This window comes from Simochromis diagramma, unplaced genomic scaffold (genome assembly GCF_900408965.1).
Source record: "Simochromis diagramma unplaced genomic scaffold, fSimDia1.1 OVJJ01000411.1, whole genome shotgun sequence".
NCBI lineage: Eukaryota > Metazoa > Chordata > Actinopteri > Cichliformes > Cichlidae > Simochromis > Simochromis diagramma.
The window spans coordinates 422,336-447,934 of NW_024386735.1; the positions used below are offsets into that span (position 1 = coordinate 422,336).

The 25,599-nt window shown below is 40.8% G+C and overlaps 1 protein-coding gene and 1 long non-coding RNA gene across 4 annotated transcripts in view; both read right to left on the reverse strand.

The window, feature by feature from the left end:
* The window catches only part of LOC120734226 (neural cell adhesion molecule 2-like), a 442,177-nt gene that overhangs the window by 406,566 nt on the left and 10,012 nt on the right, over window positions 1-25,599 (reverse strand). The window lies entirely within an intron of this gene.
* LOC120734626 lies at window positions 17,955-24,458 on the reverse strand. Its single transcript, XR_005696076.1, has 2 exons — window positions 24,410-24,458; window positions 17,955-24,094 (listed from the first exon to the last, which is right to left on the reverse strand). It is a non-coding gene; the product is annotated as an uncharacterized LOC120734626 (long non-coding RNA).

The window sequence follows — 25,599 nt, forward strand, 5'->3', positions numbered from 1 at the left end:
AACATAAAAATTCAACATTTTCAAAAAGTCACATAAGTAAAAAAAAAAAGCACCTGTAATATCCTTGAAGACCACTCGAGCACATCGTGGTGGATCCTTATGTAAATCATAACCAAAGTTTCAAATAATGTAGTCAGGGTATGGACACATATTCCTTATGAGAGTAACGCTTGGAGTTCAAACTGCTTTGCTTCAGGTTTTCTATTCTCGGCTCCATATGACGTCAGAAGGAGTGAATATCGTTAATGTGGTTGTCTCAGGCACACAGTTCTGGCCAGTCCACCTTCTCCATTATTCCGTCTATTCTCTTCAACTTATCCAGTTCAGGACAATGGTGGCGCTGGAGCCCATCCCAGCTGATACCGGGCACACCGTGGACATGTTACTAGTCTGTAGTAGTGCTAACACAGATCCAAATAACCATCTATACTCACATTCATACCTACAACCAAAACAGAGCCACCGTAGATACCGTAGTAAATATAACTATTAACTAAATATAACTCTGGATGAATACCTTTAGTCCTTTAATCTTTTGCTCACACTTTCATAGCTGTAAATATATTAGCTTTGCAGCTGTTTATACCTTTTACTTGCCTGCTATTTATAATCTGCCTCAAAAAAGGAATTTCAAAAATCCAACAGTTTAATTTTTGAGTGCTTGGACATCAACATTGCTTCAAAACACACTTGAAAAGCCTTTTACAAAGTCCATCAGTGAGGAATAACAAGCATTGCCAGACCTCCAACACAAACACTATGTATTATTTCAGGTATTGCATATTTACTCTCCAGCAAAGTGCACTCATCAATAGAAGTTGCTCTCCGTTATTTACTTACTGCTAAGGACTATGGAAAGCATATACTTTGATTTTTTTTTCTTGCAGTGCTGTGCCTGATGATATGTCTTGGTGAATGGAAACAGACTTTCAAAGCACAGCAGGAGATGGGAGGCTGCCACATATGTTTTTTTTTAAAAACAGTATATGCTTTCTCAATCAGCTCCTAGGGGAGGTTGATCCTTTCAAAGGCGCACAGGCAACACAAGCTATGGCTATATGTTGGCATGGTCTATGTTTAGATTCTACACATATCTTTTACACATGTGCAATTACATAATTATTGCCTCTAAGCGAGATTTGAAATATATTTAATAAAGATGTTTTCATACGCAATGAAAAAAAATGCCAGGAGTTGAGTTTGACAGAGTGAAAAATCTCTTCTGCTCCCATAGGTGTCAATCTTCTGGGGGGGTTTTTCCAAGCCATGCTGTTCTAGGGGTGGGATTGTAAACAGACTGCCTCAAATGTCTGAGGAAAAGATTTAATTCTGTTTTTTGAGTCGTCAGATTCAAATTTATTGCATCACTAGTCCTTATTTTTTCTTGTCTTCTAAGACAGTTGCAGATTAAATGCAAATGGATCATGCAAATGGATCAGCAGCCAAGCAGCTGAGAGGTTACAAGGTAGAAGAAAAATCAATTTTGCTGCTGGTCTGATGAGGTTTATATGCACTTTTCAGACTTTTGTATAGATTACACAGAAATGTGATTTTAATGCAAACTATGCAAAGAAATGCAAACTATGCAAAGAAATGCAAAGAAACAACATTGCTAGCCAGCATTGCTGTCCTTTGGACAGCAATGCTGGCTAGCAAGTGCTTTTCCCATCCGTCACTGTCAAAGTTTACTCTATACTCTAAGCAATCTATCAGACTTTCAGTAAATAAAATCTTTCTATTAAATATGAAAGCATTTTGCTAATTGCCAAATAAACTCCACCAATAGCCTTTATGCTACTCTTTTATGCATCCAATTGTGAAATTGAGGAATGATTGTGAGTCCTCCATTTAGGCTACTCTAGCCTGCCTACCGTTGTTGATGTCTCTGCAACCCACCTCGACCCCCTTTCTTGCTGTGTCTGACTTAATCAGTGCCATGTTTATTGTCACTGTTGTGAATCTGCAGGTAGAAATATCACCTTTTGTTGGAAGTGTCTCTCATTATAGTAATATTACACAGCCCTTTGACTTCAAAGCAACACATCAAAAAGTTTAATATGTGCCAAGTGTGAAACTTGTTTAGACTTGCATTATTAAAGGCCCTCTTTCTTTTCTTTCTTTCCAAGGCATAAATCATTTAAGGTGCATTACTGACTTCAATTTAGTTACAATATGCTGATGTATTCCTTTCCTATAAATAAATTGTCCATTTTGCTCTAATAAGGATTATTATGGCAGCCACTTAACAAGTGCCCTCTGTATTCGCTCTTCTCAACACCAGTGAAGTAGCTCCCTTATTTGCATAGAGATGCTACAATAGTGATATGCTCTGTTAATCACCAGACGCCGTCTCCAGCGGCAGTCGTCTGAGTCAGATAGAGAAAGGAAGTTTTAAAGTCAAGTGGGAGGAAACAGAACTGCAAGGGAGTAATCATGTGGATATTACTGTGCAAAAGACATTCTACAAAGGCAGTTGAGAGTTAGAGAGGTGTAATTTTCAAACAGCAATGAGGACGACCAGATAACACCTTAAATCTGCCAAAAGTTAAAACTGCAATAAAAAGGACAATCATCAGGTCTAAATCGTAGGAAGACTTTTGAATCTTTATTCTCCAACATCACACACAAAAAAAGTGTACAGTATTTTTTCTGCTATATGTGAAGAACTCTTCATCAAGAAATTCCCAGGCCATCGATGACTTCTGCTGGTGGCTGATCTCATCTGCTTTCATATAGATACCCTCTTGTATTGATTGGATGGGCAGAAATTAAACTGGAAAACATGGAGATGAGATGCACATGCACTAATGAGTGAAGAGAGAGTGTTTAGAAGATGGAATGAGTACTTTAAGAAGCTGATGAATGAAGAAAATTAGAAAGATGAGGAAGGATGGAGGACAGTTAGTGATTTAGAAAGTGCAGAAGATTAGTAAGGAAGAAATGGATAAGAAGAGAGGTGACAGTCAGTGAGCAGCAGTATAGCTTTGAGAGTCTTGATGGAGAAGAATAGAGAAAGGCCAGAATGAGTTGTCTTTGTTAATCTAGAGAAAACACGTGAAGCAGGTGGAAGAGAGCCTGGAGAGGTGGAGGTATGTTCTGGAGGAAACATGAATGAATGTCACTAGAAACAAAACAGAATACATGTTTGTGAATGAGAGGAAGACAGGTGGGAAGGTGTGAGGAGCGGAGGTAGTGAAGGTAGATGGGATTAACAACAATTCAAAGAAATGCACAGCAGACAAAAAAGGTAGTGAGACCTGCTTTGACGGGTTTGGGGGCTGTGGCAGTGACAAAAGTACAGGCCAAGGTGGAGGAGGCAGAGCTGAAGATGTTAGGATTTTCAATGGGAGTCACCAGGATGGACAAGATTAGAAACGAGTCCATCAGAGGGACAGCTCAGATTGAGCGGTTTGGAGACAAAGTTAGAGAGACAAGGCAGAGGTGGTTTGGACATGTGCAGAGGAGGGATAGTGGATATATTGGACAAAGGATGCTGAAGATAAAGCTGACAGGAAGGAGGAAAACAGGAGTCTCGGAGGAGGTTCATGGATGTAGAGAAGGAGAACATGCTGAGGGTTGGTGTGACAGAGGAGGATGCTAGGGGTAGGGTGAGATGGAGCAGCTAAAAGAAGAGAAAAAAAGAAGACTTTAAAATACAAAGTCTTCTTTGCGTTGCAGCCGTTTATGTCAGATAATGAAATTATTTTTCCTATTCTTGAAGAAAATGTTTGAAATACCAAATCATTCACAAGCTGTAAAGAAACATATTTGCTCATAAATGGATCTGGCTGCCGTTTGATGGAACAGGATGTCATTTTAAGAACAGGCCACAGAGAAATAATGAAAAATAACCTATTCAGTTAATTCAGTTTTTTAATGTTGATTAATGAGCAGTGTACCTTTTAAATAAACAAATAAACCAAATTTGATGAAAACTGAGGAAAAGCTTGCAGTTAAACTAATTCTTTATTATTTGGCCAGAAACATCCATTAACAGCCTTTTGATTTCAAAGGTGAAGAAAAAATATGCGTGGTATGTGCTTCAGGGGCTGGAAACAGAGAGGCTGAAAAGTCTGGCTCCAAGTTTGTCTGCTCGGGTACGTTATTTACAAGAACAACATAGTTGATGTAAGCACAAGGCAACACTCAGACAAAAGGTTTGGCTGGCTCAGACCCAATTACGCACAACCGTGACAGCAAGAATTGAGAGATACACCAAATATATACAAGCACAGACGCAATTTGCCGTGCAGCACGTGCATTACATACACACGTGTATGCTGAATTTATCTGTGAAGAGGAAAAATCTGAACGAGGCTGATGCCAACATGCAAACAGGCATCATCTCTTCCTCTCGCATGCAAACAAACTCACACAAAGCAACAAGAAGAGCTGAGACAGGTAGAACCCACACCGCAGTGAGACTTACTGAATTTTTCATTATGTTTTTACTGGCCTGTCAGGAGCGTTGGTGATGTGCAGTGTGTGTGCACGCGCACGTATGTGTTCATACAGTATCTGTGTCTCCATATGTGCAGATCTGAACTGTATACATCTGTGCTGCCTATTCTTGTTTTTACATTTTTGTCTAAGTGTTTATGTGGGTGTTTGGCTGGGCCTGACAGCCTGTGGTTCTGATGGGCTGTCAAGGCAATGCTCAGAGGAGAGCCTGTGACCAGCTACAATCAATTCATCAGGGCTCGATGATGCGCCAGAGAACAGGCGGGTCACATGATGATTTTAGCAGGGTGTTGAGTTTACTTCTAGTAAAGAGAAAAAATATATTTCAAAGGAGCTGAATAACAAGTGAAACTCCTACAGTATCTAAAAACACCCATATCTACTTTATAAGACAACATTGTGCGCTACTTGGCACTCTAGCATACAACAGATCAGCAAGCTTGGTTTTGGACTTGTTAGTATAGCACTGTCCTTAATAATTTGCAACTTATGGTGCAATACAGATAGGACCATTATCAGGCAGTCATGCCCAAAAAGCCTACAAATTTGGGGTTTATTTTACCAGCTGGAACTCAGCAAACATTACTTTATAAAGTTGTACTATCTTTGTAAAGTTGTACTGTTAGTTGTACTAACAGTCAGCCAGGGAAGCTAACTTCATTAAGTATAGCTGTTCGACTGCTCGTTAACAGACATAAATATTCAGCCAATCACATGTAATTTATACATGTAGACATGGTAAAGACAGCAACAGGCAACAGGAATTCAAACAACTACATGTTAAAACCAAGGTATGCAGAAGAGCATCTCATCATCTTCAGTAGCAGAAGACCACATCATCTGGGTAAGCATCTCGGTAAGGTGGTGTGGTCTTCTGCTTCTGCTACTACATCTTCAGATGGTGTGGTCTTCTGTACCATGTCACAAAACTTAAATCATCTCAACCTGGTTTCTTAAACAGGGTGTTACATCCGCTGTACTCAAATTGTCTTGAGAGTCAGCAGATTGTGGTGGAAAAGCAGATTTTCACTATGGATACTCAACCTAAAACTCTGCAGGCCAAAATTTCTGAGGAATGTCTCCAGCACCTTGAGACTGTGCCATGAAGAAGAAGGCATTACCAAGGTTAAAGGGGTCCAACCTATTACTAGCAAGGCATACCTAATGAAGTGATGAGTAAGTATAGCTATTTAACTTGAATAGTAATGATTGTTTGAAGTGGTGTTTCTCACCACCTCTCAAATATTTACTCTTCTTTTGGTATTCACTGACTCCTGAGGGAAACACCTGCCTGATGGGAAACTACACTATTTACCAGCTAGTTGAGCATTTTGTTTGATCAGCTGCCACTGAGTTTATCACAGCTGTATACAGTTGCCTACACCTGTCCAAAAGAGGGCAGATAACAGAACTGTCAAAAATTAAACAGTTGTGTTTTTTGAAACAGAAACAAGAGCTGAGAGATGCAAAAACATTCAACAAAACCAAATATTTGTTAAATTTTGACACTCTCCTTACCTAGATATTTGATCAATTTTTAATATAAAATTATTGATCAGTGTCTGCTTTAAATTAGCAACTTTTGTTTGAAAGCATCGCTTTTCAAACATTCTGTAGTAAAACACATTTACATCTGCAAAAAACTACAATCAATATTTCATATTCTATTGAAAGGGTGGAAAATGAACGTGTCAGGCTTTTCCCCAGCAATCGCTATAGTAGCTATTGATTAGTATTCAGCCCTAATATGGGCAAAAAGTGTTACCCCTTGAAATCGAAACAAACAATAGAACAATACACACATACACACACAAAAGAAACATATCTGCCTTACAAACAACTTTTTGAATTTTGGCCAATTTAACTTCTAATTTAATCATTGTTGCGGGTTTTTCAGAGCAGAGCAATTAGCCTCAAAGTGCTTCGAAAACAATTGCTGGTCATTATTTTCTCTTGCAATATCTTATTACTGAAAGAAAACAATGTTCTCCTGTTATGACTGAATTACTAATAATGGGTCTTCAATTCAAAAAGATAGAAAGACTGTAGAGACAAAGAGATGTGTGCTTTTCTCCCAGCCTCATTCGGCTCTAATATATGCTGGAAAAGTCAGGTAGACACTGGCAAGCTTGTTAGAAGCCTAGCAAACCAAGAGCTGTAGGGGTGCCGAGGTCAGTTTCTTTTCCCTGTGTCTCTCCTCATCCTTGCACCCACTCTCTCCCTCTCTCTGGTGCTTTTTCTTCACTCCCCCCCGAACTCCACCCCAAACCTGAACTCCCTCACCTCCTCCCCCAGTCTCAATCCTCTCTGTTTGTTTATCTGTCTGCTTGTTACCCTCTCACTCCATCCTCTCTTCATGTCCCCCGCTTATTTCCCCCACCCCCCACCTCCTCTTCCAGCATCTCCCTCAGTAACAGGTGAGTTCCCAGAACTAATTACAGGAGACTATCCCAGGGTGCAGCGGGGGCCGGCTCATTTGCAGGCGGAGGGAGCGCGAGAAGGCTGTCTAATAACATTTTCTACCGCCTGATTAAAAACAGCCCATAAATCACTTGTTCACATAGGTCTATGTGCACGCACGAGCATTTGTACACACACGCGCAAACCCAACACACACACACACTCGCACACATTCTCAGATAGAGCCATCAGACTTGCACCTTTAACACACACCAAAATACTGTACGACCATATTTGAGTGCCTGAAAGACGCACACATACCCACACACAGTCACTGTCTTGCTGCCACATAAAGCCAGCATTAATTAGGATGTTTATACTTATATATAATGTTATATTGCAGTTATAGATTTTATATAGTTTACAGAATGCCTGCAGTTTTCTTCCCATTATGATTTGCATGATGAGAACGATAACGACCCCCAGCAGGAATTTAAACAACGGAAACGATCGACGTCAAGACGACGCAACTGCAAAGTGATCGCAGCGGACGAGCGGGGAACTCATTAACACGTCTCATCTCGTCAACACTCACACCCTCCCCATTGATCTTCCACACCGGCCGCGTTTGCTGTTTACATCTTCCTTACATGACTGAACAAGGAAATGAACATGGGATGGACCGTATTGTGCAAACTCTGCAAACACACCTCCTCTCCTTCGCTATAATGAAGTAGCGGTAAGACGCCACAGGGGGTCTGTGTCGCTGAGGTCGTCTTCTGGGTCATTCTGTAGGTTTCTTTTTTTCCAATGGATCAATAAATCTTCAGGCCTGTTAAACTGCAATTTCCGTAAGCCTGATTGGACTGCTTTAAAACTGCTTGTTTGACCAATAGCCTTGACGCTAAAGATAATCAATAGACCATGTAACAGCAAATACAGATCTAAGGTATTGCCAGCTCGGAGACCCTTCAGACTATGCAAACCTTCACCGGAGTACAACTACAGGGTTTAGCTTTTTTTTTTCCGGCAGATGTATTGTAGATATTATTAATATAGAACCTGGAACTACTTAATGTTCTGCATTAATTTCCCTAAAAACTTGTTTAGTCAGATACAAAACTTTTGGCACATTGCCTAGCCCAATAACTTACTAATTGTTCATGCTTCAAGGTCTTTCTGTATCACTTCACAGAGGAAGAAGACCAACATGCAGAACCAGGAGGCAAACAAAAAATTCCTAAATTCAACCTTTAACACAGACATGCGCTCAAGCACGAAAAAGCAGTCAGTGAAAGCGAGCAAAGTCCTTTAGGGGCAATAAAAAGAAAAAGCAATATCCGAGATCATACAAAAAACATGCCTAGGGAGGTCAATGGGAATCATGTGGAGTACTAGGAACACTTGAAATGATTGGAATGCTTGATGGCAAGTGTTGCAGGAGTGATTAGCTGGTTAGGAACCCCTGTAGCAGGTGAAATGCAGGTGATATTTCTGAGGGCTGGGCAAAGGGGGCTTCACAGGAGCGAAAACTGAATCTAAATTTAACAATCCAAAACCACGACACCTTCTTAGCAGTGAGAACTTCAAATTTCAAAGAGAACATGAAAGGCATTGGTGGCTGAATAGATTATAGAAGAAATACAAATAATTTTTGAAAAAGACCTCTTTTTCCAAAATGTGTTATGCTACATCCTGACATAAATGAAACCTGTGGAGTTTTAAATCACTAGTAATGTTATGGGTGCTTGTGTTTTAACCGAGACAATGATACCTAAATGATACGCGCACAGCATCATGGCGAATAATAGTAAGACTGTCATACAAAAGGAGGTTACTGAGCTTTCTCTGTCACATAGGTGGCTGTCTTTTAACCTGACGAAATCACCATGGTAACTTGGTGATTACATAGGTAATTACATTATGCGGTCAGGAGCAGATTATATGTGTTCAGAGTGTTGGTTTAAAATCATCCAGAAGTGCCATGTTTTCACTGATTCTTCTATGCAATATGTCACCACCATCAACACCACCGGATGGAGACCAGCTGTAAAATTCTGCATTTATTTAATTAGAGATGCAAAAACTGCATATATAAAAAATATATAAAAGAATGCAAATTAGAAAAATGATCAGTTACATTTACAGCTGTGACTGAAAGCAAAGCTGTCGATTTACCGGTAGATCTACATTCATACCCTTACCTACGTCTAGACTTATAGTCAAAGCCGCCTAAACCAAGGCCAAGACAATACCAAGACCAGGGGGTATTGAGACCAAGACAAGACCAAGACCAAGTCGAGACAAGACCAAGGCCAAGTCCAAGACCGAGACAAAGTCGAGACGAGACCAAGGCCGAGACCAAGGCCGAGACCAAGGCCGAGACAAAAAAGTCTTTAAACTGCAGCCAGATGCTGCTTCGTTTACGGGTGTCAGGCATATTTATGTGTTTTTGCGATGCACTCGCACAGCCCTCCTCACTGCTGTCTACTGTCTCCCTCACTTACTGAGAGGACAGATACACGCTCCACTTGACTGTCGTGTCTCTCACCCTCTCTGTTTTTCATATAATGATATTATCCTATATCCTCGCATGTGATTGGCCACAATATGGACTGATTGGAGCATAGCTGAGCCACTGTGTAAGAGGTGAGCAGCGAAAGGAAATTAAGTGAGGAGCCGGCTCTCGCTCAATGGGAGTCAACTCTTCTGATTCACTACAAAGCACTCTCTAAGCACGGGTCTTAGAGCTGATGCTTTTGCGCATGACACATTATCGAACGTTACGTTGTGTGTCATGGATACTGTTAACTCCAGAGGTGAAGCCAGACATTTTATACACCCGGGGCTTAGCCCTAAAGGGTAGTATGCATGTGGGATGGGGGGGATTTTGAGTTTTGTTCAAAAAAGAATGACTTCATATAGGAAAAAAATATATATATCACATATGCAGGACACTTTAAACTAGTTAAGCAGCAAGGCGGAACAAAATCAGGGCTTTATCAAGGCACGAGGACTAAACCCCAATTCAACCAGACCCAGAACTGATCCAGAATTAAAACAGGACTACAACAGTTCAAAATCAGGACTACTGAGGACTTAACCAAGAGAGAACCAAAATCAAAACTAGATGATAGCAGCACTAAAAATCATCATAGACCTGCACTACACTTATTTTTTAATTCAACCAAAGTACAATATTTAGATTCAGAAAAGTTTATATAAATATTTAGCCTTGTTGTGCAAGCAAGCCTGCATAACTTAACCTCCTAAGACCCGAACTCTTTCATGGCATGCATTTTTAATTTTTCTTTGCTATTTGGGTTGATTGGGACCTAAAGAATGTAAAAACAAAGAATTACCACTTTTTTTTTTTACCTCATTTTTGTTTTTTTGAGAAAAATGAGATCCACATATGAGGACATTTGTTTCAAATTTTGATAGAACAGTGGCAGTATAATGTCCTCGTAAGTGGATATCAGGCCCTTGTAGAGAAAAATTAAGTATTTTGGTCTAGACGTCCCAAAACGTGATGTCCACATATGTGGACGCCAGGTCCTAGGAGGTTAATAAACATAGAACTTGAAAAGTAACAAATGGTATCTAAAAGGATACACTAGGTACATGATACATGTTTTGATGAGTTTTGACAAATAACCATTTGACTAACATGTGTGTCTCACCTGCTCTTGTTCCACCTCTGTTCTGTCCTCATTCTCCATCTCCCTCTCTGTTCCTCTCTCTCCCTCTTTGTGCTGGCAATCAAGCCAAACACCAACATCATCAAATATACAGTTTTTTTTTTTTACATACTCTTCATATAAAAACACTTTTTTAATTGTAACATCAAATCAGACTAAATGTTTATTTTTTTAGATTGATCAATATAAAAAACATATTTATTAAATTTAAGAGTAAAGAGAGAAATTGTATATATTTCTTAATTGCAAATGGCACCCAAATTGCAATTAAAATTGAGCCACACTTACGGAGCGCCACAATTCTTTTCCTGCTGTTTTGGTTGACATCTCTTGATTTTCCCAAGTCAAAGAAACAGGCTCTGTGTTTTGCCTTATATGCATCCACAGGTGTGTGTTCTGCTAACCTATCAGAAGCTTCTTAAGCTCAGAATGGAGTCGTCTGGAGTTTTCTTATTTATTAACAGTAAACTTGGTGTATATGTACTCCTAAATTTGATGAAAGTGATAAAAAATAGACATCTCTCTCTCTCTCTCTATTCTGACATTTAACTAATTCAAAAGATATTTCAATATTTATTTATCTAAAACAAAACAAGTTTACTCTAAATTCATGTTTAACAGTAAAATGTTTTTTCCCTAAAGCGTATACTGCTGTGTATTGAAATTCCTCTTGTTTTGCATAGAAATATACTGAACAACATAAAAAGCATAATATATAAAATAACATCTACCTGAGTTTTTTCTTTGAAAGAAGCCCCTTATGTCCATTGTTGTGTTCATCAGTACATTACTGAAACTGATTTAAAGTGCTTTGTTTAGCCGTGGAGGGTAACAACTGAAAATATGAAATAAACACACATGTAAGCTAAGACTCTCTAAAAAAACAGCATTGTTGTTGTTCGGCTTTTCATTTCGCCACTTGTGGATTCACTCAAAGAGCAAGTAACGTAATATGGGTCAAGTGATCAGTTTGATATTAATCTTTTGTAATACACTGTCATATTTACATTATTTGTACAGTACGAATGATTTGCTTTGGTACCTGGTCAAACTTAAGCTCTCCTCTGTCTGCCTGGATGCACAAACTCACAGGCAGCAGCTTCTCCCCCCTCGCTCACGTGCGTAAGTGCTGTGCTCAGTCGCCTAGTGCCTGAGCTCGGATCATACCAAAATTAGGGGGAATTTACAAATGTGCGCTATGTGCTTCGAATATTGTGTGTAGTTTTTGTTTTATACAGTTGTCAGTCAGGCCTCTAACTATGAAACAAAATACACTCCAAAAGACCCCGGGCTTCTGAAAAAATGACCTGGGCTTAAGCCCAGTAAGCCACCCCCCCGCTCCGCCGATGGTTGACTCCAAATCTCCCGACCACTATGTCGATCTGAGACAGCAAGACCAATACAGCGAGACCAAGACAAGACCGAGGGATCCGAGACCAAGACAAGACCAAGACCACGTAAAAGTGGTCTCGAGACGTCCAACTCTACCTACGGCCACAAGGTCTGGGTAGTGACCAAAAGAATGGGATTGCATATACAAATGACAGAAATGATCTTCTTTTGGTGAAAAGAACGAGAAGCTAGATCATTTGGGAGAGGCTCAGAGTAGAGCTGCTACTCCTTCATATTGAGAGGAACCAGTTGGGGTGGTTTTGTCATCTAACCGGGTCATCTCCAATGCGCCTCCAGGGTGAGGTGTTTCAGACATGTCCCACCGGGAGGAGCCCCCAAGGCAGACCCAGGACACGCCAGAGAGATTACAGCTTTAACCTTTCCTTGTGTCTGGCTGGAAGAGCTGGAAGAGGTGGTTTAGACTGCTGCCGTTGTCACCTGGGCCCAGATGAATGGAAGCAAATTGTTTTGATCACATATTCAGGATGCTTAACATCCGATATGAAGAAGCGGTGTTGCATTCAATTTTCTATGCTCGTTATAGATCTTTATCTGATAATGTCTCTAGTTATTGATGCCGTGCAGAAGAGTCCAAGTCAAAGAATGCTTCAAATGCTACTTTTTATGTGAGCGCACGTAGAGCCTGAAGCAGAAAGATTTAACAAAGAAAGCTTTCAGTCTCTGTTGTGATACTTGTTATCTCTGACTTGGGTTCTAGGTTGTGTCCATCCAGCTAATGCAGAGAAACCCAGACTATTTTGAACTGGCTTTGCAGTACACCCCTCTAGGTATGTTGAGATTTGCATTTTCAATTTAACTTCTTGTCATCAAAGCACATGTGAGTTATGGATGGCTGATCAGAAAAAAAACCAAGCAATTAAAGCCTTGTTTCCCTCAGTTTTATGTCAGTTTACACTAAATAATCAACCATGTCCTCCAAGATTGATATCAATGGTGGTTAAAACCCTGCTGCTGCTTATCAGAGCCAGGATCATGCTACCAGGAGGGTCATTGTGCTAAACGCCATCTTAGTACACACTACTGCAAATCCATTACGCACATATGCACATGGTGTCACAACCCTGATCCCTCTAACCGGCCCCCACTGAGGTTCATATGCCGTTGTGCTGTCGCTTCTGGCAGCTCCCGGCACAATAACCCAGTCAGTAGCTTACCAGCGATAGCATCACTGGCATTACCCTGCAAACAATGGCCACTTTTTCTGCCTCGCACACTGACGCAGGGCTATTTTTCATGACTCCCACTAGTTTAAAATGGGTGAACATGTGGAGTTTGTGGTCAAAGCACATGAGCTGTTGTCAGATGAAGGCAGAAAAGACTTTTTTTCCCCCAAGAAACTCTTCTAACACTTTCGCAAGCCTGTCATACACTTTCAGTTTGATGGACTTCCTTGGTGAGCCCAGCGGAGTAAAGCAGAGTTTGATTCGAGCATCGGGAGGTGAAGGTTCGATATCACGGCGTGCAGGCTTGCTTCTTCGACAAACAGCAGCGGGGAAAATAGCGTTACAAGATAGGTGTCAAGAGTGAGGCGAGAGTGAAATCTGAAGCGACTTTACAGTACAGCTCCCGCAGAGGTGGGAGCAGCTGATTTCTCCCACTGCTCACATGTCAAGCTGTTTTCGTGAAAGTTCACGCTGAGCCGCGGCTCGCACCACCCGTTTCACGCAGACGTACACCCAACGCATGCTGTCAGATAATCAGCATACCGAATCGCACGACAAGTCGCCGGATTGTAAAATGTAATGAATTCTTAGTTTGTGCCGCAGAGATCAGTGTATTCAGAAATTTACATTTCACATTGAACTCAGCGGTGAGCGTTACACCCTTGAACTCGCTCAGTGCTCATTTTCAGCTTTTCTTCCTTGCAGCTTTATACAATTTCTCCCAGAAAACCGCAGGAGCTCTGCAGCTCTGTGTGGCCAGGAAGACGCCGCAGATGGCTGAACATGTTGAGTACGGGTACAGTGAGTGTATCTGCCTCCCTGTGAGCCACTGATGGACTATCGGGTTGTCTCATGATCGCTTACTGAAGTAGGAATCCCGCCAAGTGATTATGATTAGACTATAATCGCGGGCTAGCTGGGAGGTCCTGATTTTGATTCAATGTCTGAACTTTTCTCTTCCACTCATCTGATTTTCTCGTCATTGCAGGGATGGCTGAAGGTTAAATTAAAACTATTTTTTTTTGCAATTATCTCAAGATTTCAAGCCAAGGGCTGGGCATAACACCGCACTAAGGGATTCCAAGAAATTTCAAATATGTGTGTGTGGGAAAGAGAGGGAAAGACTCTGACTGCATGCCTGCGTGCATGTTGTTTTGCATATAGTTTTGCTGATGCGGGCAGATATGGGCACTGCATCTTCACTCAACGTTCCGAGCCTTGAGCTAGAAAGGGGCACAACCCAAAAACAGCAGAAATCAAAGCGTAAGCAAAATCCTGAAATAAATATGCTCACAAACAAAAACACACAGCCGCAATCCCCCTACCTCCTCCCCTCGTCTGGCTTATAACTCATTTTCCACTTTAGCAGCTCCTTGCAAGAATCATATTTGATTTACACACATACACACAGTGTCAGGTTTTACAGTGGGATAACCAAAGCGAGCCGCGTATCCTCTGCACACACATACACACACACGGAGAGAGAAAGCCCTGTCGAGAAGATGCAGTACTCAGGTGATGAAGCCTCAGAGTCACGTTTTCCAAATCTATAAAAGGTAAAAGACTCCCATTTAACAACCTTGGAGTGACACAGCATCCACCAGAGTCTGGGCCATGCGTCACGCTGAGCACCATGCGCTTCCATCACAGCTAACACTTTCAACTAGCCACAAAATCAGAGCGTGATACCTCTCCACATAACAAATCAAGGCACAGCGCAGTCTGGGATACTGTAGCAACTTTGTCTTTCTGTTTCCTGTTTTCTCAGGTTACACAACTGAGGAGTTATGTAAGCCCTGTGCTAAAATCGGGGCAAAGCAGATGTGCCACACATCTACCTACCTACCCAAAAATGATAAAGAGAGCAGGCATACTCAGGGGACCGGTGGAGCACTGGGGGAAAAAAAATCCCAGGCTTGTGTTTGGGTAACAGTTTATAACAAGTCAGAGCTGAGTGGGACGTCGTTGTGCTATTAATAAAAAGAATCGCAAGCTATTTCTAGACCTTTTATCAGTCCGTGAGTGACGTGAGAGACACTCAACTGGCGGTGACAGTAGTTGTTTCCGAGGATCCTCAGTCAACACAAATGTATGCAAAAAAAACCCAAAACCAATAAGATTTTTCAATTATTGCAGTTAAAAAAATAATAATTCTATGTAAATTTCACCAATTTTGGTACAGAGCTCCATGTTTTCATTACTTCAGTTGTGATGTTGCTTTTAAAGAAAACAGCTTGCAAAGTGTCAGTGTGTTGTGTGCTGTGAACAACAACTTGCTTTTTTTGCGTTCAGCTGCTATTGAGGGGAGGGGCTGTGTGAAGTGTATGTCCACTGAAGGAGGTGAACTGTTGGCACCAACGCTGTTAAATGAATGTCTAATTCAATAGTCATTTTTGGTATTGATTTGCTTCGCAGTATTGATTTTCTGGAACCCCACTTGCTAGATACTGTAAGCCAGTCACTTATAATACTGTAAGACGAAACATGCTGTGCCCATAACTCATCATTAAAACAATTTTTAATTAACTACAATAGCTTACAATGATTGTCTATATGGCAAATGAATACTACATCTTGCTGCATTCAGAAGATTCTACTTTCTACTCCTACCACTACAAGTCTCATTCATCTAAACACACATATTCAGTTTTCTTTTTGCCTAAGCACACATTCAAACACCAGTGGATACATCGTGTTCAGCATTTTGCCACAGGTACTTTGACATAGATATCAGAAGAGTCCGGGATTGATCCACCAACCTTCCAACTGATAGTTGACCCGCTCTAAGACCTGAGCTACAGCCGCCTTATTCAACAATAAACGTAGCTGGAAACTCTTCAGTTTTCTTATCAAATTATTTTCTGAGAAGTGTTCTTGTATTTGATCAAATCTGCCTTTCCCAAGTTGGCAACAACTTTAAAGGAGGACTGGTAGGACCTGTGAATTATGTTGCTGTGTCTCCAGACAGTGGAAGGAATAACAGATTAAAAGTGCAATATAGTCTAAAGAGTTTTAAATCAAATTATCTTCTATATATATACACACACACACACACATTACCAATCCCTGGTTGCTCCTGATTACCATTTATTTGTATGAGTTCCCCTGCTTCTGCTTTGAATTCACCAGACTCAAAGCGTATGGGTTTGTTCACTTATATATTCCATGATAAAAACTGATAGGCTATTGCTTTTTTCAAAAGGATTGGGTGATACAGTGAAATCATATTCCACCTAACCCTATGTCAAATGTGATAATCCCTTTCTACCGACCTCTGAAGTGATCATTCAAGACATTTTATATTTCTTTTGCTTTTTTGACAAAGGTATCTCCACTTTCAATAAATGAAGAGCTTTGTTTGTTGAGTGCAAAGAAGCTTTTTCCTATCAATTGTCATGGTCCTGGGCCATGTTGGCCCAGTATTCTTAGTTTCCTGTATTTTTGTATTTCGTTCCTTATTTAGGCCATGTTTCCTGAGTTGTCCTGTTGTGTTGTTCCCTAAGTGTTTTCCCTTCGTGACTCTTACCCCCTGTGTGCCCCTCTGTGTATTTATGAGCCCTCGTCTCTCTTTGTGTTCATTCCATGTTTCCCCTGCCCGTTATGGCTATGTTCTTCCTGTGCTCTCTCTCTCCCCTCCTGTCTGAACCCCCCTGTACTTCCTATTTTACTTTGTGATTCCCGCACCTGTATACGTCATGTTATGTTCACCCCGTCCTGTCTCGTTATGATTATCAGTGTCACCTGTGTTCCCCATGTGCTCCCACTTCCCTCGTTAACCCTCTGTGTATTTATGTCTGCGTCTCTCTCAGTTCTGTGTCGTGTTCTCCCTCATGCTGCGTGGATTTCCCTGTGTCTCTCTGCGAGTGTTAGTTTATGGTTCCCAGTTTAAGTTTTGTATTTACTGTGATCTGCCTTCCAGCATTAAAGCTGTGATTTTGAGTTTATCCCCTGAGTCCGTGAGTTTGCATTTTTGGTCCTCATCCTGCCTGCCACACAGCGAGCCATGACATCAATTTTTGTTGCGTTTGACTATAGAAGAGAATGGTTACATTTTTGGTTACATAATTCCACTTTTTATTGCATTTCTGTCTACCATGCAACCCCTTTTGACAAAAATGTAAAGCCCCGCGTAGCTTTATTTGTACTAACTCCACATACACCTTGAGCAATAATTGTTTTGAAAACATTCTTTTTTGTATTTTTGGTATTTATTTTTTTTGACAGGTTCGGATTGGAAGGAGCAGAAGCGGTGATCGGTATTCATAAAGCTAACAGACAGTCATTCTTGGAAGGAGGACGACCAAAGTGAAGGAGAAAAGCAAAATTGTTTGCTGCACTGAGACAATAGATCAATAGGACCGGTCTGCAGCGTGGTGTAAATTTGTTACACTGTACTGTATCTCTGGCAAACAACACAAGGCAAACTTCAAAGTACAAACAGTGGAATTCTTTATGTCACATAGGCAGAAATAAATTGCTTATAGGGTACTGTGCAGAAGTTTTAGGCACTAAGTGAAGAAGCTTCAAAAATAATGCAGTGAATGTTCTTTCGTTATCTCTAACTTTACAAAGTAAATGGAAGCACATCAAATCTGTGTCTGATGTGAGCGTACTTTGCCTTTAAAATGGGACCAATTCTCTTAGGTAGAGTTGTGCACAATTTTTCAAGGCAGCCTGGTCGTTCCAAACATCTTGGAGAGTTCTTCTTTGATTAAAGCTCTCTCAGAGTCTTCTGTGTCATGTAATCCCAGACTGACTCCATCATGTTGAGATCAAGGCACAGTGGGGGCCCACGCCATCTGTTGCAGGACTCCTCGTTCATCTTTTCACTGAAGATAGCTCTTTATCACTTTGGCTGCATGTCTTGGCTAAAACACTTGCACAGTAGAGTTGGCGTGTCTGTCTGGTTGCATTTCTGCACAAATAATGATTTCACATGAAAAATTCAGAACTGACTAAATCCGTGACCTCAGCCCCAAAGACTTGCACACCGGCTGGTGCATTTTTTAGATTCCCTGCAGTCGTGTGATCGTGTTTATAAAAAACAGTAAAAGCAACGAAAGAATTTAACATTTAAGGCGTTTCAACAGTGTTAAAATTCTTTTGGCCATGAAATGATAATTTCAACTCACGGGCTGTTTTTTTTCCCCCCCACACATAATTAAACAGAGTTGAGAGTAAAAATATAAACTAATGCTTCACTGAATAGCCTAGTGTTCACCTAAACTGAATTTAGATCCTTTTTTAAATTTGTGATCAAAACTAGGGGATGGAGGTCATGTTCTTCTTTCCCGGCCTCTCAAAAAATTGTTTGAAAACCACTGCACTAAAGGAACTTCAATTCAAAGTCCCTCTTTATTATTTTTCATCATTTAAGTGTAACAGTCAGAAGAATTCATTATGGAAGAGGAAGTTTTTCCACTAATTTAAACTCAATAGATGGAAATGAAAAAATAAATGGTTTTTTGGTCTTTTTGTATTCATTCATCAAGTCCTCTTCAACTTGATGAATGGATTCTAGTAGAGGAACAAATGATGGATGGAAACAACAGCCGTGTTTTATGGCTGATTTCACTGAAAAACAAGTATTTCAACTTAATGGTGAAACTGAGGGAAGAATCTAAAGTCAATAGACTTCATCCCAAGAGGACCATCAGTGTGTGTAATTTTATTCAGTGGTTGTTGAGTTCTCTCAGAAGCAAAGTAGCATACCAACCAAACATCAGATCCACACTGCCATCAATACACTGCTATTAGTAGTACATTAGTATGCAGAGTACAGTGTTGGTCAGGTGTTTGAATACACTCATCATAGGCACTCTAAAAAAACAAGAATCCGACGCACAACTTATTTATTCTGGATTTTCTCTAATGCACACTACAATACAAGGCATTTGTATTGTCCATGTGGGTAGCTGCAGATTTTAGTCAAGCTTGAAGGTGTTGGAGCAGGGGCATTTTTATTGGTCAGCACTCTCATGGTTCATGGTTCTGTTAAACTAGCTTCGCTGTGGATGGTGAGGCTGGTGTTCCAGCAGTTTACAGTCCATGGCAGACGGGAGCCTTGGTGGTTCCCAGATTGTTACTGAACATCCTAACCAAGTTCCTCTCAGCTGAAGGTGACAGTTGGTGTCTTCTTCCAGACCTTGGCAAAACGATGACACAACCAGATAACTTGCACTTCCATACAATTGTTTAAACTGATGATGATGATGATCAGTTATTTAGAAACACTCCTAGAGACGTTCCCAACTTGGGTAAATCTACAGTTTTCCTTCTTAGATCTTCACTGAGTTCCTTTGATTTTCCCATTGCTCATATCAGTCCAATGAGTGCTGCCAAAAAAATTCCTTTTTATGCTGGAAAGAGAAACTACCAGCTATAGTCAATAGTGATCATTAATAAGAAGTCATTAGGCATTGGCCTTGTCAAGTTAAGAGACACTGCAAAACCTTAAGCACCAATTACTATGAAGATATTTGAGCCTGCATGTATAAATTCAAACGTGTGCACTCAAAGTCATGAAAGACGATTGCCGGCCATCATTCATCTTCCAGCTGTGGATTAGATCAAAACGAGTGATCTTCTAAATGGCTTTTAAATACCCTGCAACATGGCAAGCATTAAAAAAATGCTTTGACTTAAATATTTTCTAAAACTGCTATTGTGCAAAATGTTAAAGTGAGACAAAGAACGATTCGTTATTCTCTCGCTGTATGTATTTGTACACTGTGTTACGCCACAAGCAAATATTCCACGCCAGGTTTTAATTAACTAGACTTTGTGACAAAATATGAATCAGTACTGTATGTTTTGTGTCCAGTGAGTTGAGTGATTAGTCGTTGTGTTAATCCTCGCTCAGAGGCATGCTGTTGTGAGGGAGTTGGTTGCTGTGTTTAATCTCGGGCATTGCAAAGATAATGATAAGAGTAAAGCGGGCCTCAGGGGCGCACCACTTTCCACGTTTGTCACCAACCATTTCACGCTGTTGTCAAATGAGTAAGTGAGAAGAAATATGCGAGCCAATAAATCAAGAATCTGAGATGAAAGGAAACAATGTCACCACATTCTGAATTTTTAATTGTTATCATTTATAGATTCATATGGATTGAAAATGTCACATAGCAAACTGTATGAGCACTTTAGGAACCATCCAGTGATTATTGTGTAATTCACAATCAAGCATGCACAAAGGCACAAAACGATATGTATGGTGCACTTTGAAATGGGCAAAAAAGGAGACAATGCATGGTGCTAATTGAAGCTGGATGAGCTTGGGCAGGCCTTTGAACATTAAGAAGGGAGGTGCAAAGGTGGGGAAGCAGTGGGCAGAGTGTTACAATCACACAGGTTATTTGGGGACTCTTGGGAAAGTAGAGGGGGACCTCTGTGAACTCCTCATTTCTGTAGGGCTTTATGTAGCGTGACGGTTCCAAATGAAACTCCCCGATCATGTGGGAGTGCTCTATTAATTTGTGGCTCAGGCCGCCTCCTTGGGGAGATAGCTGCGACAGCCAGTGCTGCATTCCCCTTTGCAGCTTCCAGCAAAGCTTCTTGTTGCTTATTGACTGAGGAGGCGCACTGCAATGTTTCTTCACGTCCACGGCTGCGGCTTTTTGCCTCAAGAGCCGAGACGATCTATCATTTCTCTGGTCACCTACTCCAGACTTTACAGGATGGATGAAAAGCAGCGTGAAATAAAAGCAATCTTGGTTCTCGGAGCAATACACAGGCTTTAGCTACCTCGAATTCACACTGTTCCTACAACATGGCATGCCCTGAGAAATCTAATCTGGGTCTGTTACAAAGTCCTGTTGAAGTATGACCACAATAACAGGAATTTCAAGCCAACAAGATAGTAGGGTTAGAAGCAACCCTCTGAGAATGGGTGCCAAAATTGGATGAACACGCACCTTAAAAACAGATTTTTCAGCTGTGAATTAGTTTAACACAAGGGTGAATATGCTGAAGTTTAGAAGTGTTAGAAAATGCTCGCTGTTAGTTTTGGATTCCGTACATCATGTCACAAAATTTCAATCCCATGTTTCCCTGAATGCTGGGATCATGTTTCGGTTGGTGGGAGGCTCGGTACATTCAGGACTGATCCAAAACAATGAGTGAACAAGATCACAAGACTCTCTTAAGACTCAGACCCTGAAGCCTACATGGTCACATGAAAGGACACAGGCAAACTTTCCTGCAAAAAACTCCCTCAACTGCTTCTCCATATTTCAGTGTTCATCCAGTTCATCCATTAAGTATGGATAAGCAACTTGAATGTGGTCTGAAGGAAAGCAGTGGTAAAGATCCCTACATTCAGCCTTTCTGTGCATGAATGAGCGGGACTATGAAATGTGAGGAATCTTACTTCACATGGAAAGACAGCATGTCACTAAATGTATCTTCTGATCCAAGCAAAGATAACACAGGTTCTTTAATTACTAAGAAATTCTTTGTGTATTCCCATGGAGGCTCATGTCCTTGGGAACTCTATGGATGGTGGGTGGGAAGACAACATTCCCATCGTACTCACAGTGAGAGTAGGCCAGCAAGGATGCTGCGCAGATATACAGAGTAATTAAAAACACGCCTACACTTTGTCTGATGCACCTTATGAGCGCCTGCAGGATGATTATTATAACTTTGAGAGATAACAACACACTCAAAACAACAAATTCATGAGCACCGTGGTTCAGAAGAGACTCAAGCAACATAAAATCCATAGGTGTTAATAACTATATTGAGAAACGGAAAAAAAACCCCAAACATCATTAGCTTTCCGGGTAAATAACATTAAGCATGGATGCTGCTTGAAAAGCTTCCCACGTAGGGGGAGAACAGGATATCTTCCCCCTACAGACCCTGGTGATGAGATTCGTGTGGGAGGACCACGAAACAGAGCGAGCACATGAAAAGAGGAAAAAATGAAAGAGGGGGGAGAAAGTGAAAGAAAGAGGACTCAAACGAGTAAAGGATAAAAACAAAAATAAGCTGGCCCACATTGCATTAGGAGATTCTGTTTGAAGATTGTCTGGCATGGAGAGGCAATCAGGAGAGCAGAGGCTGCTTGGCCTCACTGTGAGCTATTCTGCTGCGCTGCGACCACATCTCAAGTGTCCTTCCTCCTCCTCTTTCCCCAATCTCCCTCTCATCTATCGCTCACTCTCCTCTCATCTATTCCTCATCAAGAGCGGCCTCCCATAAACAAGGATATTGGCCACCGGGCAAGAAATCTGAGAGGAGTGATCCCTTTTTCTGGATGGTCCCTGCATCATTTCCTAGCAGAACGAATTCCACAAGGACGCCGGCAAACCTAAAGTCTTCTAATGCAGGCAGGTACCAGTGGGGAGGGGGAGAGAAAAGGAGGGAGGAGGGGGGCTACACCAGTTCACTGCTTAAAAGACCATTAGGTATTGTAAGATGTGATTGGCAGCTGGGATGATCTCCTTGGGCGGGTCAGCACCGGGACCACACGCTATTCACTAGAGAGTCCATCAATCACAATTTGGCTTAATTAACCAGCAAGCATGGCAAGCCAAGGGCCCACTGTCTGGATGGATGGATGGATGAATGGATACAAGGAAATATGATAGATTCAATACAACACAGTACAGCAGAAGATAATTTAATACTGTAAGCCCACAGGAAAACTCAGATAGCAAGGCAAGCAGAGAAAAAGAGGACACAGACAACCGAGCATCTGGTTCACATGACACAGTATAGCTTTTTGGTTTGATTTTTTTCCATCTTCGCCTTATATGAGAGCTGATTTAATGTATTTATTCCTGCTATTTTATTAAGGCTTCAATCCTGCGAGGGCTAAGTTACCAGTGATAATAAGTTGCGACCCTACCGCTATGGAGAAACAATAACAAGAACAATAAAATGTAAGTAGTTTTTTGATGTGTGAGTTACAATGCTCTCTTTCCGTTCATTGGAAATACTTGGGAGAATAATTTTCATAAGCAAAAACAATAACCAATGATAGCTGGGATAGGCTTCAGCCATCCCAAGTGCCTGAATTGCATAAGCGGAAGAGAATAGTTGGATGTACTGTGAGCTTTTCTGTACAATAAGGGTGTTCTGGGTTAATTTTGATGGATATTAAATCTACCAGTGTGGGTCAAATGACGGAAAGGGGGTTCAAGGGGGAGTGTCTCAAGAACTGTCTATGTCTCTGTCACCTTTTCCCACAGAGACAGGCACCTGCTGGTCTTTGAAGGATCACGTGGGAATCTCCAAAAAGTGCAATACTAAAATAGCACAGGACTGATCGTATGTGATGCACTTAACGATCATACACAGGTCAGAGAGAGACAGTGTCCTGATACAGACACTGAAAGAGTGGCATGGTGGTGGAGTGGTTAGCACTGTCACCTCAAGGTCAAGGTCCAGCGGTATGTTCACTTAACTCATGATTCTAAATCGGTCATGGATGTGAGGTAGATGAAGCATGTAGAACAAAGTGCTGTATGAACACATGTATAATCAAGCTTTGAGTGATCAGTAAGACTATATAAATACAAGTACATTGCAATCATTCCACCCACTATCAAATTAAGCTAAAAATAACCAAATTAGAAGCCATTCATTTTAAGCTAATAGAGATTTATTCTGAGTCAACTGACGTTACACTAAGAGCTAACTGAGATTAAAACAGATCAAACGAGGGGTTGGAGGGAGTCATAAGATTATAAAAAGCAGCTGAGGTGAAATTTCTAAGAGTGTGAGAAAGACATTTTGCAAGTCCTACACACAGACCTACCACTGCTTTGAGAGTTTGAAATAGGAACGTTTTGTGTTCTTAGTGTTAATTAGTGTTGAATTAATTAATAATTAATAATTGATTACCTAAGTCAAGTTGTTAAAGGAGGACTTTTTTTTAATGATACAGCAATGAGGACAGTATTTAATGGCTGTAATGTTTATACATGGTTATATAATAAATCCCAGAAGCTTCAGAATGTTCTTGTCATTTTCACTTGAACTATATTTAATGATTTTGGATGTTGTGTTTTCATGTCTTAGGCAAAACAAAATACGATATTGTGTGAGAACGCATTTTTCAAGGCTTAATCGTCTTATTACTGCCGGTTGGTTGCCGGTTCGAGCCCTGGCTCCAACAGTCTCGGTCGTTGTGTACTTGGGCAAAACACTTCACCCGTTGCCTACTGGTGGCGGTCAGAGGGCCCGGTGGTGCCAGTGTCCGGCAGCCTTGCCTCTGTCAGTGCGCCCCAGGGTGGCTGTGGCTACAATGTAGCTTGCCATCACCAGTGTGTGAATGTGTCTGTGAATGGGTGGATGACTGAATGTGTAAAGCACTTTGGGGTCCTTAGGGACTAGTAAAGCGCTATACAAATACAGGCCATTTACCATTTACCATTTACTGGTGTCAGACAGGGTATGTACTAGAGATGGCACGATACCACTTTTTTATGTCCGATACCGATATCATAAATTTGGATATCAGCCGATACCGATATGAATCCAATACAGTGTGTTTTTTAATCAATAAAACTGTTTTTTTTAAATATCTTGCTGCTTTTTGTATAAGTCCATACTCAAGTAAAAAAACAAAACACTAAAGCTATTCTGTTATACCTGTATGCAAAAAATACAATGCACCCAAAATATTTCATAGTTCAGCAACACTGATCAATCTAACAAACTTAAACCTACACCATGCTCCCTATTCTGGTATTTTAAAGATAAGCAACCTAACTAATAGGGTTCTAAAACTCCCAGCAAAAATAAAAAAATAAAAAAAATAGGGAACCACCCTCCACCTCATGATGCTTAATTGACGTAATCAACTTTAATTTGATGCAGTGTGAAAAAAAATGCCCAGAAATAAATTATTTTTCAAGAATAATTAAATAGATTCAACATCTTTCTTCAACAGAACTGCTGACTGCACAGATCGTACCTTCCCAAAGGAAAAATTACTATAGCTTACTAGGGTATGTTAGACTTAATAGTTACTATATACAGTAATGGACTTCTATACATTTTACATCAGATTAAAACTTTGGGTGTAAGATTCGGATAATTATTTATTACAATGAGAATGAGAATAAGAAAGAAAAGTATGTCTTTGTGCCCCCTTTTCCCTGTTAATGCCCTATCGGCCCCCCTGGCTAAACTTTGCTAGATCCGCCCCTGCACAGTTACCAGCCGTCAGCTACGTACAAAAGGATCCTGGTGTAGAAAGTAATATTAAATAAACTAACAACAGTTTATCAAGCTTAAACGTGCTGCTGTTGTTCAGCCGCTGGTTTCCTCTTTCTGGTGCAAAGTGGGCAATAAACAAACAAGAGAGACGGACTCGCGACAGAAAAGCCGATTAGCTGATCATTGATCAGTTTCACGATTGAAGTAGCAGCAGGAGAGGGAGGGAGAGAGAAGCAGTCACTCCATATATCGGTTGTTAAGCTTAACGCGGGAATACTTTACAAACATTC